General features: G+C 49.6%; 1 protein-coding gene across 1 annotated transcript in view; it reads right to left on the bottom strand.

Moving 5' to 3' along the window:
* Positions 1-16,501, bottom strand: part of LOC306758589 (phospholipid phosphatase-related protein type 5-like) — a gene marked incomplete at both ends in the record, with an annotated part of 41,827 nt that overhangs the window by 17,079 nt on the left and 8,247 nt on the right. The gene's annotated exons all lie outside the window — the stretch shown is intronic.

Below are 16,501 nucleotides of genomic sequence, written 5' to 3'. Positions count from 1 at the left end.
GAGACATCTATGGGACGAGACAGAGACATCTATGGGACGAGACGAAGAGACATCTATGGGACGAGACAGAGACATCTATGGGACGAGACAGAGACATCTATGGGACGAGACGAAGAGACATCTATGGGACGAGACGAAGAGACATCTAGGGGACGAGACGAAGAGACATCTATGGGACGAGACGAAGAGACATCTATGGGACGAGACGAAGAGACATCTAGGGGACGAGACGAAGAGACATCTACGGGACGAGAAGAAAGAGACATCTACAGGATAAGATGAAGAGACATCTACGGGACGAGACAGAGACATATACAGGATGAGACGAAGAGACATCTAGGGGACGAAACGGAGAGACATCTAGGGGACGAGACGTAGAGACATCTAGGGGACGAGACGAAGAGACATCTACGGGACGAGACAGAGACATATACAGGATGAGACGAATAGACATCTAGGGGACGAAACGGAGAGACATCTATGGGACGAGACGAAGAGACATCTATAGGACGAGACGAAGAGACATCTAGCGGACGAGACGAAGAGACATCTACGGGACGAGAAGAAAGAGACATCTACAGGATAAGACGAAGAGACATCTATGGGACGAGACAGAGACATATACAGGATGAGACGAAGAGACATCTAGGGGACGAAACGGAGAGACATCTAGGGGACAAAACGGAGAGACATCTAGGGGACGAGACGAAGAGACATCTATGGGACGAGACGAAGAGACATCTAGGGGACGAGACGAAGAGACATGTAGGGGACGAAACGGAGAGACATCTATGGGACGAGACGAAGAGACATCTATGGGACGAGACGAAGAGACATCTAGGGGACGAGACGAAGAGACATCTACGGGACGAAACGGAGAGACATCTATGGGACGAGACGAAGAGACATCTATGGGACGAGACAGAGACATCTATGGGACGAGACGAAGAGACATCTAGGGGACGAGACAAAGAGACATCTACAGGACGAGACTAAGAGACATCTACGGGACGAGACAGAGACATATACAGGATGAGACGAAGAGACATCTAGGGGACGAAACGGAGAGACATCTAGGGGACAAAACGGAGAGACATCTAGGGGACGAGACGAAGAGACATCTATGGGACGAGACGAAGAGACATCTAGGGGACGAGACGAAGAGACATCTAGGGGACGAAACGGAGAGACATCTATGGGACGAGACGAAGAGACATCTATGGGACGAGACGAAGAGACATCTAGGGGACGAGACGAAGAGACATCTAGGGGACGAAACGGAGAGACATCTATGGGACGAGACGAAGAGACATCTATGGGACGAGACAGAGACATCTATGGGACGAGACGAAGAGACATCTAGGGGACGAGACAAAGAGACATCTACAGGACGAGACTAAGAGACATCTATGGGACGAGACAGAGACATATACAGGATGAGACGAAGAGACATCTAGGGGACGAAAACGGAGACACATCTATGGGATGAGACGAAGAGACATCTAGGGGACGAGACGAAGAGACATCTATGGGACGAGACGAAGAGACTTCTATGGGACCAGACGAAGAGACATCTATGGGACGAGACAAAGAGACATCTAGGGGACTAGACGAAGAGACATCTACGGGACGAGACAGAGACATATACAGGATGACATGAAGAGACATCTAGGGGACAAAACGGAGAGACATCTATGGGACGAGACGAAGAGACATCTAGGGGACGAGACGAAGAGACATCTACGGTACGAGAAGAAAGAGACATCTACAGGATAAGACGAAGAGACATCTACGGGACGAGACAGAGACATATACAGGATGAGACGAAGAGACATCTAGGGGACGAAACGGAGAGACATCTAGGGGACGAAACGGAGAGACATCTAGGGGACGAGACGTAGAGACATCTATGGGACGAGGCGAAGAGACATCTATGGGAGGAGACGAAGAGACATCTAGGGGACGAGACGAAGAGACATCTATGGGACGAGACGAAGAGACATCTATGGGAGGAGACGAAGAGACATCTATGGGAGGAAACGAAGAGACATCTATGGGACGAGACAGAGACATCTATGGGACGAGACAGAGACATCTATGGGACGAGACGAAGAGACATCTATGGGACGAGACAAAGACATCTATGGGACGAGACAGAGACATCTATGGGACGAGACGAAGAGACATCTATGGGACGAGACGAAGAGACATCTATGGGAGGAGACGAAGAGACATCTATGGGAGGAAACGAAGAGACATCTATGGGACGAGACAGAGACATCTATGGGACGAGACAGAGACATCTATGGGACGAGACGAAGAGACATCTATGGGACGAGACAAAGACATCTATGGGACGAGACAGAGACATCTATGGGACGAGACGAAGAGACATCTATGGGACGAGACGAAGAGAAATCTAGGGGACGAGACGAAGAGACATCTATGGGACGAGACGAAGAGACATCTATGGGACGAGACGAAGAGACATCTATGGGACGAGACGAAGAGACATCTAGGGGACGAGACGAAGAGACATCTATGTGACGAGACGAAGAGACATCTATGGGACGAGACGAAGAGACATCTAGGGGACGAGACGAAGAGACATCTATGGGACGAGACGAAGAGACATCTAGGGGACGAGACGAAGAGACATCTACGGGACGAGACAGAGACATATACAGGATGAGACGAAGAGACATCTAGGGGAGGAAACGGAGAGACATCTATGGGACGAGACGAAGAGACATCTATGGGACGAGACGAAGAGACATCTAGGGGACGAGACGAAGAGACATCTACTGGACGAGAAGAAAGAGACATCTACAGGATAAGACGAAGAGACATCTACGGGACGAGACAGAGACATATACAGGATGAGACGAAGAGACATCTAGGGGACGAAACGGAGAGACATCTAGGGGACGAAACGAAGAGACATCTAGGGGACGAGACGAAGAGACATCTATGGGACGAGACGAAGAGACATCTAGGGGACGAGACGAAGAGACATCTACAGGATAAGACGAAGAGACATCTACGGGACGAGACAGAGACATATACAGGATGAGACGAAGAGACATCTAGGGGACGAGACAGAGACATCTATGGGACGAGACGAAGAGACATCTAGGGGACGAGACAAAGAGACATCTACAGGACGAGACGAAGAGACATCTACGGGACGAGACAGAGACATATACAGGATGAGACGAAGAGACATCTAGGGGACGAAAACGGAGACACATCTATGGGATGAGACGAAGAGACATCTAGGGGACGAGACGAAGAGACATCTATGGGACGAGACGAATAGACTTCTATGGGACCAGACGAAGAGACATCTATGGGACGAGACAAAGAGACATCTAGGGGACGAGACGAAGAGACATCTACGGGACGAGACAGAGACATATACAGGATGAGACGAAGAGACATCTAGGGGACAAAACGGAGAGACATCTATGGGACGAGACGAAGAGACATCTATGGGACGAGACAGAGACATCTAGGGGACGAAACGGAGAGACATCTATGGGACGAGACGATAGACATCTATGGGACGAGACAGAGACATCTATGGGACGAGACGAAGAGACATCTATGGGAGGAGACGAAGACACATCTATGGGAGGAAACGAAGAGACATCTATGGGACGAGACAGAGACATCTATGGGACGAGACAGAGACATCTATGGGACGAAACGGAGAGACATCTATGGGACGAGACGAAGAGAAATCTAGGGGACGAGACGAAGAGACATCTACGGGACGAGAAGAAAGAGACATCTACAGATAAGACGAAGAGACATCTACGGGACGAGACAGAGACATATACAGGATGAGACGAAGAGACATCTATGGGACGAGACGAAGAGAAATCTAGGGGACGAGACGAAGAGACATCTAGGGGACGAGACGAACAGACATCTATGGGACGAGACGAAGAGACATCTACGGGACGAGACAGAGACATATACAGGATGAGACGAAGAGACATCTAGGGGACGAAACGGAGAGACATCTAGGGGACGAGACGAAGAGACATCTACGGGACGAGAAGAAAGAGACATCTACAGGATAAGACGAAGAGACATCTATGGGACGAGACGAAGAGACATCTATGGGACGAGACGAAGAGACATCTAGGGGACGAGACGAAGAGACATCTAGGGGACGAGACGAACAGACATCTAGGGGACGAGACGAACAGACATCTATGGGACGAGACGAAGAGACATCTACGGGACGAGTAGAAAGAGACATCTACAGGATAAGACGAAGAGACATCTACGGGACGAGACAGAGACATATACAGGATGAGACGAAGAGACATCTATGGGACGAAACGGAAAGACATCTATGGGACGAGACGAAGAGACATCTAGGGGACGAGACAAAGAGACATCTACAGGACGAGACAGAGACATATACAGGATGAGACGAAGAGACATCTAGGGGACGAAACGGAGAGACATCTATGGGACGAGACGAAGAGACATCTAGGGGACGAGACGAAGAGACATCTACGGGACGAGAAGAAAGAGACATCTACAGGATAAGACGAAGAGACATCTACAGGACGAGACAGAGACATATACAGGATGAAACGGAGAGACATCTAGGGGATGAAACGGAACGACATCTAGGGGACGAGACGAAGAGACATCTATGGGACGAGACGAAGAGACATCTAGGGGACGAGACGAAGAGACATCTAGGGGACGAGACGAACAGACATCTAGGGGACGAGACGAACAGACATCTATGGGACGAGACGGAGAGACATCTACGGGACGAGTAGAAAGAGACATCTACAGGATAAGACGAAGAGACATCTACGGGACGAGACAGAGACATATACAGGATGAGACGAAGAGACATCTATGGGACGAAACGGAGAGACATCTATGGGACGAGACGAAGAGACATCTAGGGGACGAGACAAAGAGACATCTACGGGACGAGACGGAGAGACATCTACGGGACGAGACAGAGACATATACAGGATGAGACGAAGAGAATTCTAGGGGACGAAACGGAGAGACATCTATGGGACGAGACTAAGAGACATCTAGGGGACGAGACGAAGAGACATCTACGGGACGAGAAGAAAGAGACATCTACAGGATAAGACGAAGAGACATCTACGGGACGAGACAGAGACATATACAGGATGAAACGGAGAGACATCTAGGGGATGAAACGGAAAGACATCTAGGGGACGAGACGAAGAGACATCTACGGGACGAGTAGAAAGAGACATCTACAGGATAAGGCGAAGAGACATCTACGGGACGAGAATGAGACATATACAGGATGAGACGATGAGACATCTATGGGACGAAACGGAGAGACATCTAAGGGACGAGACGAAAAGACATCTAGGGGACGAGACAAAGAGACATCTACGGGACGAGACGAAGAGACATCTACGGGACGAGACAGAGACATATACAGGATGAGACGAAGAGACATCTAGGGGAAGAAACGGAGAGACATCTATGGGACGAGACGAAGAGACATCTAGGGGACGAGACGAAGAGACATCTACGGGACGAGAAGAAAGAGACATCTACAGGATAAGACGAAGAGACATCTACGGGACGAGACAGAGACATATACAGGATGAAACGGAGAGACATCTAGGGGATGAAACGGAAAGACATCTAGGGGACGAAACGGAAAGACATCTAGGGGACGAAATGGAGAGACATCTAGGGGACGAGACGAAGAGACATCTACGGGACGAGACAGAGACATATACAGGATGAGACGAAGAGACATCTAGGGGACGAAACGGAGAGACATCTAGGGGACAAAACGGAGAGACATCTAGGGGACGAGACGAAGAGACATCTATGGGACGAGACGAAGAGACATCTATGGGACGAGACGCAGAGACATCTAGGGGACGAGACGAAGAGACATCTATGGGACGAGACGAAGAAACATCTATGGGACGAGACGAAGAGATATCTAGGGGACGAGACGAAGAGACATCTAGGGGACGAGACGAACAGACATCTATGGGACGAGACGAAGAGACATCTACGGGACGAGTAGAAAGAGACATCTACAGGATAAGACGAAGAGACATCTACGGGACGAGACAGAGACATATACAGGATGAGACGAAGAGACATCTATGGGACGAAACGGAGAGACATCTATGGGACGAGACGAAGAGACATCTAGGGGACGAGACGAAGAGACATCTACGGGACGAGAAGAAAGAGACATCTACAGGATAAGACGAAGAGACATCTACGGGACGAGACAGAGACATATACAGGATGAAACGGAGAGACAACTAGGGGATGAAACGGAAAGACATCTAGGGGACGAAACGGAGAGACATCTAGGGGACGAAATGGAGAGACATCTAGGGGACGAGACGAAGAGACATCTATGGGACGAGACGAAGAGACATCTATGGGACGAGACGAAGAGACATCTAGGGGACGAGACGAAGAGACATCTAGGGGACGAAACGGAGAGACATCTATGGGACGAGACGAAGAGACATCTATGGGACGAGACAAAGACACATCTAGGGGACGAGACGAAGAGACATCTAGGGGACGAAACGGAGAGACATCTATGGGACGAGACGAAGAGACATCTATGGGACGAGACAGAGACATCTATGGGACGAGACGAAGAGACATCTAGGGGACGAGACAAAGAGACATCTACAGGACGAGACGAAGAGACATCTACGGGACGAGACAGAGACATATACAGGATGAGACGAAGAGACATCTAGGGGACGAAAACGGAGACACATCTATGGGATGAGACAAAGAGACATCTAGGGGACGAGACGAAGAGACATCTATGGGACCAGACGAAGAGACATCTATGGGACGAGACGAAGAGACATCTATGGGACGAGACGAATAGACTTCTATGGGACCAGACGAAGAGACATCTATGGGACGAGACAAAGAGACATCTAGGGGACGAGACGAAGAGACATCGACGGGACGAGACAGAGACATATACAGGATGAGACGAAGAGACATCTAGGGGACAAAACGGAGAGACATCTATGGGACGAGACGAAGAGACATCTAGGGGACGAGACGAAGAGACATCTACGGTACGAGAAGAAAGAGACATCTACAGGATAAGACGAAGAGACATCTACGGGACGAGACAGAGACATATACAGGATGAGACGAAGAGACATCTAGGGGACGAAACGGAGAGACATCTAGGGGACGAAACGGAGAGACATCTAGGGGACGAGACGAAGAGACATCTATGGGACGAGGCGAAGAGACATCTATGGGAGGAGACGAAGAGACATCTAGGGGACGAGACGAAGAGACATCTATGGGACGAGACGAAGAGACATCTATGGGACGAGACGAAGAGACATCTAGGGGACGAGACGAAGAGACATCTAGGGGACGAGACGAAGAGACATCTACGGGACGAGAAGAAAGAGACATCTACAGGATAAGACGAAGGGACATCTACGGGACGAGACAGAGACATATACAGGATGAGACGAAGAGACATCTATGGGACGAAACGGAGAGAAATCTATGGGACGAGACGAAGAGACATCTAGGGGACGAGAAAAAGAGACATCTACGGGACGAGACGAAGAGACATCTACGGGACGAGACAGAGACATATACAGGATGAGACGAAGAGACATCTAGGGGACGAAACGGAGAGACATCTATGGGACGAGACGAAGAGACATCTAGGGGACGAGACGAAGAGAAATCTACAGGACGAGAAGAAAGAGACATCTACAGGATAAGACGAAGAGACATCTACGGGACGAGACAGAGACATATACAGGACGAAACGGAGAGACATCTAGGGGATGGAACGGAAAGACATCTAGGGGACGAAACGGAGAGACATCTAGGGGACGAAATGGAGAGACATCTAGGGGACGAGACGAAGAGACATCTATGGGACGAGACGAAGAGACATCTATGGGACGAGACAGAGACATCTATGGGACGAAACGAAGAGACATCTAGGGGACGAAACGGAGAGACATCTATGGGACGAGACGATAGACATCTATGGGACGAGACAGAGACATCTATGGGACGAGACGAAGAGACATCTATGGGAGGAGACGAAGACACATCTATGGGAGGAAACGAAGAGACATCTATGGGACGAGACAGAGACATCTATGGGACGAGACAGAGACATCTATGGGACGAAACGGAGAGACATCTATGGGACGAGACGAAGAGACATCTAGGGGACGAGACGAAGAGACATCTACGGGACGAGAAGAAAGAGACATCTACAGGATAAGACGAAGAGACATCTACGGGACGAGACAGAGACATATACAGGATGAGACGAAGAGACATCTATGGGACGAGACGAAGAGACATCTAGGGGACGAGACGAAGAGACATCTAGGGGACGAGACGAACAGACATCTATGGGACGAGACGAAGAGACATCTACGGGACGAGACAGAGACATATACAGGATGAGACGAAGAGACATCTAGGGGACGAAACGGAGAGACATCTAGGGGACGAGACGAAGAGACATCTACGGGACGAGAAGAAAGAGACATCTACAGGATAAGACGAAGAGACATCTATGGGACGAGACGAAGAGACATCTATGGGACGAGACGAAGAGACATCTAGGGGACGAGACGAAGAGACATCTAGGGGACGAGACGAACAGACATCTAGGGGACGAGACGAACAGACATCTATGGGACGAGACGAAGAGACATCTACGGGACGAGTAGAAAGAGACATCTACAGGATAAGACGAAGAGACATCTACGGGACGAGACAGAGACATATACAGGATGAGACGAAGAGACATCTATGGGACGAAACGGAGAGACATCTATGGGACGAGACGAAGAGACATCTAGGGGACGAGACAAAGAGACATCTACGGGACGAGACGGAGAGACATCTACAGGACGAGACAGAGACATATACAGGATGAGACGAAGAGACATCTAGGGGACGAAACGGAGAGACATCTATGGGACGAGACGAAGAGACATCTAGGGGACGAGACGAAGAGACATCTACGGGACGAGAAGAAAGAGACATCTACAGGATAAGACGAAGAGACATCTACGGGACGAGACAGAGACATATACAGGATGAAACGGAGAGACATCTAGGGGATGAAACGGAACGACATCTAGGGGACGAGACGAAGAGACATCTATGGGACGAGACGAAGAGACATCTAGGGGACGAGACGAAGAGACATCTAGGGGACGAGACGAACAGACATCTAGGGGACGAGACGAACAGACATCTATGGGACGAGACGAAGAGACATCTACGGGACGAGTAGAAAGAGACATATACAGGATGAGACGAAGAGACATCTATGGGACGAAACGGAGAGACATCTATGGGACGAGACGAAGAGACATCTAGGGGACGAGACAAAGAGACATCTACGGGACGAGACGGAGAGACATCTACGGGACGAGACAGAGACATATACAGGATGAGACGAAGAGAATTCTAGGGGACGAAACGGAGAGACATCTATGGGACGAGACGAACAGACATCTATGGGACGAGACGAAGAGACATCTACGGGACGAGTAGAAAGAGACATCTACAGGATAAGACGAAGAGACATCTACGGGACGAGACAGAGACATATACAGGATGAGACGAAGAGACATCTATGGGACGAAACGGAGAGACATCTATGGGACGAGACGAAGAGACATCTAGGGGACGAGACAAAGAGACATCTACGGGACGAGACGGAGAGACATCTACAGGACGAGACAGAGACATATACAGGATGAGACGAAGAGACATCTAGGGGACGAAACGGAGAGACATCTATGGGACGAGACGAAGAGACATCTAGGGGACGAGACGAAGCGACATCTACGGGACGAGAAGAAAGAGACATCTACAGGATAAGACGAAGAGACATCTACGGGACGAGACAGAGACATATACAGGATGAAACGGAGAGACATCTAGGGGATGAAACGGAACGAAATCTAGGGGACGAGACGAAGAGACATCTATGGGACGAGACGAAGAGACATCTAGGGGACGAGACGAAGAGACATCTAGGGGACGAGACGAAGAGACATCTAGGGGACGAGACGAACAGACATCTATGGGACGAGACGAAGAGACATCTACGGGACGAGTAGAAAGAGACATCTACAGGATAAGACGAAGAGACATCTACGGGACGAGACAGAGACATATACAGGATGAGACGAAGAGACATCTATGGGACGAAACGGAGAGACATCTATGGGACGAGACGAAGAGACATCTAGGGGACGAGACAAAGAGACATCTACGGGACGAGACGGAGAGACATCTACGGGACGAGACAGAGACATATACAGGATGAGACGAAGAGAATTCTAGGGGACGAAACGGAGAGACATCTATGGGACGAGACGAAGAGACATCTAGGGGACGAGACGAAGAGACATCTACGGGACGAGAAGAAAGAGACATCTACAGGATAAGACGAAGAGACATCTACGGGACGAGACAGAGACATATACAGGATGAAACGGAGAGACATCTAGGGGATGAAACGGAAAGACATCTAGGGGACGAGACGAAGAGACATCTACGGGACGAGTAGAAAGAGACATCTACAGGATAAGGCGAAGAGACATCTACGGGACGAGAATGAGACATATACAGGATGAGACGATGAGACATCTATGGGACGAAACGGAGAGACATCTATGGGACGAGACGAAAAGACATCTAGGGGACGAGACAAAGAGACATCTACGGGACGAGACGAAGAGACATCTACGGGACGAGACAGAGACATATACAGGATGAGACGAAGAGACATCTAGGGGACGAAACGGAGAGACATCTATGGGACGAGACGAAGAGACATCTAGGGGACGAGACGAAGAGACATCTACGGGACGAGAAGAAAGAGACATCTACAGGATAAGACGAAGAGACATCTACGGGACGAGACAGAGACATATACAGGATGAAACGGAGAGACATCTAGGGGATGAAACGGAAAGACATCTAGGGGACGAAACGGAAAGACATCTAGGGGACGAAATGGAGAGACATCTAGGGGACGAGACGAAGAGACATCTACGGGACGAGACAGAGACATATACAGGATGAGACGAAGAGACATCTAGGGGACGAAACGGAGAGACATCTAGGGGACAAAACGGAGAGACATCTAGGGGACGAGACGAAGAGACATCTATGGGACGAGACGAAGAGACATCTATGGGACGAGACGAAGAGACATCTATGGGACGAGACGCAGAGACATCTAGGGGACGAGACGAAGAGACATCTATGGGACGAGACGAAGAGACATCTATGGGACGAGACGAAGAGATATCTAGGGGACGAGACGAAGAGACATCTAGGGGACGAGACGAACAGACATCTATGGGACGAGACGAAGAGACATCTACGGGACGAGTAGAAAGAGACATCTACAGGATAAGACGAAGAGACATCTACGGGACGAGACAGAGACATATACAGGATGAGACGAAGAGACATCTATGGGACGAAACGGAGAGACATCTATGGGACGAGACGAAGAGACATCTAGGGGACGAGACGAAGAGACATCTACGGGACGAGAAGAAAGAGACATCTACAGGATAAGACGAAGAGACATCTACGGGACGAGACAGAAACATATATAGGATGAAACGGAGAGACAACTAGGGGATGAAACGGAAAGACATCTAGGGGACGAAACGGAGAGACATCTAGGGGACGAAATGGAGAGACATCTAGGGGACGAGACGAAGAGACATCTATGGGACGAGACGAAGAGACATCTATGGGACGAGACGAAGAGACATCTAGGGGACGAGACGAAGAGACATCTAGGGGACGAAACGGAGAGACATCTATGGGACGAGACGAAGAGACATCTATGGGACGAGACGAAGACACATCTAGGGGACGAGACGAAGAGACATCTAGGGGACGAAACGGAGAGACATCTATGGGACGAGACGAAGAGACATCTATGGGACGAGACAGAGACATCTATGGGACGAGACGAAGAGACATCTAGGGGACGAGACAAAGAGACATCTACAGGATAAGACGAAGAGACATCTACGGGACGAGACAGAGACATATACAGGATGAGACGAAGAGACATCTAGGGGACGAAAACGGAGACACATCTATGGGATGAGACAAAGAGACATCTAGGGGACGAGACGAAGAGACATCTATGGGACCAGACGAAGAGACATCTATGGGACGAGACGAAGAGACATCTAGGGGACGAGACGAAGAGACATCTACGGGACAAGAAGAAAGAGACATCTACAGGATAACATGAAGAGACATCTACGGGACGAGACAGAGACATATACAGGATGAGACGAAGAGACATCTAGGGGACGAAACGGAGAGACATCTATGGGACGAGATGAAGAGACATCTAGGGGACGAGACGAAGAGACATCTACGGGACGAGACAGAGACATATACAGGATGAGACGAAGAGACATCTAGGGGACAAAACGGAGAGACATCTATGGGACGAGACGAAGAGACATCTAGGGGACGAGACGAAGAGACATCTACGGTACGAGAAGAAAGAGACATCTACAGGATAAGACGAAGAGACATCTACGGGACGAGACAGAGACATATACAGGATGAGACGAAGAGACATCTAGGGGACGAAACGGAAAGACATCTAGGGGACGAAACGGAGAGACATCTAGGGGACGAGACGAAGGGACATCTATGGGACGAGACGAAGAGACATCTATGGGAGGAGACGAAGAGACATCTAGGGGACGAGACGAAGAGACATCTATGGGACGAGACGAAGAGACATCTATGGGACAAGACGAAGAGACATCTAGGGGACGAGACGAAGAGACATCTAGGGGACGAGACGAACAGACATCTACGGGACGAGTAGAAAGAGACATCTACAGGATAAGACGAAGAGACATCTACGGGACGAGACAGAGACATATACAGGATGAGACGAAGAGACATCTATGGGACGAAACGGAGAGACATCTATGGGACGAGACGAAGAGACATCTAGGGGACGAGACAAAGAGACATCTACGGGACGAGACGAAGAGACATCTACGGGACGAGACAGAGACATATACAGGATGAGACGAAGAGACATCTAGGGGACGAAACGGAGAGACATCTATGGGACGAGACGAAGAGACATCTAGGGGACGAGACGAAGAGACATCTACAGGACGAGAAGAAAGAGACATCTACAGGATAAGACGAAGAGACATCTACGGGATGAGACAGAGACATATACAGGACGAAACGGAGAGACATCTAGGGGATGGAACGGAAAGACATCTAGGGGACGAAACGGAGAGACATCTAGGGGACGAAATGGAGAGACATCTAGGGGACGAGACGAAGAGACATCTATGGGACGAGACGAAGAGACATCTATGGGACGAGAACGAGACATCTATGGGACGAAACGAAGAGACATCTAGGGGACGAAACGGAGAGACATCTATGGGACGAGAAGATAGACATCTATGGGACGAGACAGAGACATCTATGGAACGAGACGAAGAGACATCTATGGGAGGAGACGAAGAGACATCTATGGCAGGAAACGAAGAGACATCTATGGGACGAGACAGAGACATCTATGGGACGAGACAGAGACATCTATGGGACGAGACGAAGAGACATCTATGGGACGAGACAGAGACATCTATGGGACGAGACAGAGACATCTATGGGACGAGACGAAGAGACATCTATGGGACGAGACGAAGAGACATCTATGGGACGAGACGAAGAGACATCTACGGGACGAGACAGAGACATATACAGGATGAGACGAAGAGACATCTAGGGGACGAAACGGAGAGACATCTATGGGACCAGACGAAGAGACATCTAAGGGACGAGACGAAGAGACATCTAGGGGACGAGACGAAGAGACATCTACGGGACGAGAAGAAAGAGACATCTACAGGATAAGATGAAGAGACATATACAGGATGAGACGAAGAGACATCTAGGGGACGAAACGGAGAGACATCTTAGGGACGAAACGGAGAGACATCTATGGGACGAGACGAAGAGACATCTATGGGACGAGACGAAGAGACATCTAGGGGACGAGACGAAGAGACATCTATGGGACGAGACGAAGAGACATCTATGGGACGAGACGAAGAGACATCTAGGGGATGAGACGAAGAGACATCTACGGGACGAGACGAAAGAGACATCTACAGGATAAGATGAAGAGACATCTACGGGACGAGACAGAGACATATACAGGATGAGACGAAGAGACATCTAGGGGACGAAACGGAGAGACATCTATGGGACGAGACGAAGAGACATCTACGGGACGAGACAGAGACATATACAGGATGAGACGAAGAGACATCTAGGGGACGAAACGGAGAGACATCTATGGGACCAGACGAAGAGACATCTATGGGACGAGACGAAGAGACATCTAGGGGACGAGACGAAGAGACATCTATGGGACGAGAAGAAAGAGACATCTACAGGATAAGACGAAGAGACATCTACGGGACGAGACAGAGACATATACAGGACGAAACGGAGAGACATCTAGGGGATGAAACGGAAAGACATCTAGGGGACGAAACGGAGAGACATCTAGGGGACGAGACGAAGAGACATCTATGGGACGAGAAGAAAGAGACATCTACAGGATGAGACGAAGAGACATCTAGGGGACGAAACGGAGTGACATCTAGGGGACGAAACGGAGAGACATCTATGGGACGAGACGAAGAGACATTTATGGGACGAGACGAAGAGACATCTAGGGGACGAGACGACGAGACATCTAGGGGACGAGACGAAGAGACATCTATGGGACGAGACGAAGAGACATCTACGGGACGAGTAGAAAGAGACATCTACAGGATAAGACGAAGAGACATCTACGGGACGAGACAGAGACATATACAGGATGAGACGAAGAGACATCTATGGGACGAAACGGAGAGACATCTATGGGACGAGACGAAGAGACATCTAGGGGACGAGACAGAGACATATACAGGATGAGACGAAGAGACATCTAGGGGACGAAACGGAGAGACATCTATGGGACGAGACGAAGAGACATCTACGGGACGAGAAGAAAGAGACATCTACAGGATAAGACGAAGAGACATCTACGGGACGAGACAGAGACATATACAGGACGAAACGGAGAGACATCTAGGGGATGAAACGGAAAGACATCTAGGGGACGAAACGGAGAGACATTTAGGGGACGAAATGGAGAGACATCTAGGGGACGAGACGAAGAGACATCTATGGGACGAGACGAAGAGACATCTATGGGACGAGACAGAGACATCTATGGGACGAGACGAAGAGACATCTAGGGGACGAAACGGAGAGACATCTATGGGACGAGACGAAGAGACATCTATGGGAGGAGACGAAGAGACATCTATGGGAGGAAACGAAGAGACATCTATGGGACGAGACAGAGACATCTATGGGACGAGACGAAGAGACATCTATGGGACGAGACAGAGACATCTATGGGACGAGACGAAGAGACATCTATGGGACGAGACGAAGAGACATCTATGGGACGAGACGAAGAGACATCTAGGGGACGAGACGAAGAGACATCTATGGGACGAGACGAAGAGACATCTATGGGACGAGACGAAGAGACATCTATGGGACGAGACGAAGAGACATCTATGGGACGAGACGAAGAGACATCTATGGGACGAGACGAAGAGACATCTAGGGGATGAGACGAAGAGACATCTAGGGGATGAGACGAAGAGACATCTACGGGACAAGAAGAAAGAGACATCTACAGGATAAGATGAAGAGACATCTACGGGACGAGACGAAGAGACATCTATGGGACGAGACAAAGAGACATCTATGGGACGAGACGAAGAGACATCTAGGGGATGAGACGAAGAGACATCTACGGGACAAGAAGAAAGAGACATCTACAGGATAAGATGAAGAGACATCTACGGGACGAGACAGAGACATATACAGGATGAGACGAAGAGACATCTAGGGGACGAAACGGAGAGACATCTATGGGACGAGACGAAGAGACATCTAGGGGACGAGACGAAGAGACATCTACGGGACGAGACAGAGACATATACAGGATGAGACGAAGAGACATCTAGGGGACGAAACGGAGAGACATCTATGGGACGAGACGAAGAGACATCTATGGGACGAGACGAAGAGACATCTAGGGGACGAGACGAAGAGACATCTACGGGACGAGAAGAAAGAGACATCTACAGGATAAGACGAAGAGACATCTACGGGACGAGACAGAGACATATTCAGGATGAGACGAAGAGACATCTAGGGGACGAAACGGAGAGACATCTAGGGGACGAGACGAAGAGACATCTATGGGACGAGACGAAGAGACATCTATGGGACGAGACGAAGAGACATCTACGGGACGAGACGAAGAGACATCTACGGGACGAGACAGAGA

The sequence above is a fragment of the Telmatherina bonti genome (genome assembly GCF_933228915.1).
Source record: "Telmatherina bonti genome assembly, chromosome: 7".
Classification (NCBI taxonomy): Eukaryota; Metazoa; Chordata; class Actinopteri; order Atheriniformes; family Telmatherinidae; genus Telmatherina; species Telmatherina bonti.
This window is presented reverse-complemented; position numbering and strand designations above follow the sequence as displayed.